General features: G+C 45.5%; 1 long non-coding RNA gene across 1 annotated transcript; it reads right to left on the reverse strand.

Annotated features, from left to right (window-relative positions):
* LOC110430702 lies at positions 787-1270 on the reverse strand. Its single transcript, XR_002448045.1, has 2 exons — positions 1212-1270; positions 787-885 (listed from the first exon to the last, which is right to left on the reverse strand). It is a non-coding gene; the product is annotated as an uncharacterized LOC110430702 (long non-coding RNA).

Below are 2101 nucleotides of genomic sequence, written 5' to 3' on the forward strand. Positions count from 1 at the left end.
ACTCGTGAACTAGTGGATCACGATCAGGACAAAAACGTCTGATAAGCTCCATTTCTTGTTCACTTAAAGGTGCAACTGGGCGGTCATCATCGGAATCAACAGCTCTAGCTGTGCCATAGGGCTCCTCATCATCCTCAATATAGACATCCAAACTATTAGATGCTATAAAAGTTGCGTCAACATTAAATGATGGAGGCACAAGATGACAAGAATCATTACTTGGATTGTCACCTACAACAAAACCACAAATATGGATACAATTGAGACAACTAAATAGAACGAAGGAAGGCTAACAAAATGAATAATGCAACTACGCCACTTACATTGAATAGTCTGGGTCATAGGGGTCTCTAGGGAGACAACACCAACACCACCGACAAATCTTCCAGCCTCATTGGGACCGGATTGAGCATCAGGAACGACAACCACATCTTCCACACCCACGTCCTGAATGGGTATCAGAGAAGCTGAGGGTGCCGGATTGTCCGGTTCCGGCGAGAACCCACCAATGGGTGGTTGCCAATTAAGAGGAGAATCCACTAGAGGGCCTGGCTCCTTGGACAAGTTGCGCACAACCAAATCCAAACATTTAAACTCACTCTTCATGACAGTTTTGACATATTTGTCCCATTGAACCTCGGATACAATTGGGACCAACCGCCTAAAAATTGTCCCTGACCCGCCATGGTGAATGACCCCCTCAACTAAGATTTCTTCTTCATTCGAATTACATTTAAGCTCATCACGAGCACTACCCATCAATTCAGAAAACAAGAGCCGCTCATCAAACATCAAAGGGACCGTTTGCATTCCAACAAAATCAACATTGCCAAACTGATCTTTCTCCACACTTCCTCCATGATATAAGGTTACTAAATTGTCCATCTAATTGATATACAAAACAACCATGTTACTAGGCATATAACTAATACAAATAAAACACATAAATATCTATCTAAGTAAATACGTATGTAACTAACTATATAACTAAAATTACAAACTAGATTTATCTAACTAAATTACATAATTAAATTCTAGAAATATTACATAAACTACTCTAAATTAAATAAACAACTCTAAATTACATAACAATATTCATATAAATAATACCAATATAGAAAATTGCTACATGAATTATTTCAAAAATTATACAACTTAGAAAACTAACTACATTATCTAAACAATTATACAACTAGAAAAAAAAAATTTACCTGACCAAAGCAGCGCCGGGGCCGGGGCAGTCGTGGAGCCGTCCGGTGACAGCCGCGGGGCTGGCCGGGCCAGCCGCGGGGCCAGCCGGGGGCAGCCGCGGGGCGCGGCTTGGGCACCGGCGGGGGCGCGGCCGGGGGCAGGGGCCGCGGCGGCCGGGGGCAGCGGCCGGGGGAAGCAGCGGCGGCCGCGGCGGGGCGGGCCGGCCGGGGGCGGCGGCGGCAGGCGCGCAGCGGCGGGGGGGCGTGGCGGGCGGGCGGCCTCGGAACCGAAGAGGACGAGGCGGCCGCGGGCGGTATTTTGTCTCAATACCTCGACGCCAGGATCTGTGGCGCCGAGCTCGGCGCCGTGATCTGTGGCGCCGATCTTTTTTTTTCCACTGCCACGTCAGAATGTACGTTGGCCGCATCCAGGACCTCGGCGCCGTGATCCATGGCGTCGAGGCGTGATACCTCGACGCCATGATGCATGGCGTCGACACCCTGGGTCCATTTCTGCATTTAAGTTTTCCAGAGGACCAATTGTGAATTTTTTTAAAAAAAGGGCCAAATTGTAAAAAATTGGGGCTAGCGTACGCGCCATCTATTTGCATCCACGCGCATACACAAATACTCCCTCAGTCCCAAAAAGAGTGTCGTTTTAGGTTTTTGTGCCACAAGTTTGACTCGATTTGTAGAAAATATATGCAATATTTATATCTCTAAATAAATTTGTTAAAAAACTAGACTTAAAGATCTTTCCAATGATACTAATTATGTACTAGAAGTACTAATATTTTTTACTATATATTTAGTTAAAGTTATTTCTCGGGAAGCGAAAACGACACTTATTTTGAGACGGAGGGAGTAACACATAATAGGATGCAGGTAATAAATTATGGCATGCATGCGTT

The sequence above is a fragment of the Sorghum bicolor genome, chromosome 10 (genome assembly GCF_000003195.3).
Source record: "Sorghum bicolor cultivar BTx623 chromosome 10, Sorghum_bicolor_NCBIv3, whole genome shotgun sequence".
Taxonomy (NCBI): Eukaryota; Viridiplantae; Streptophyta; class Magnoliopsida; order Poales; family Poaceae; genus Sorghum; species Sorghum bicolor.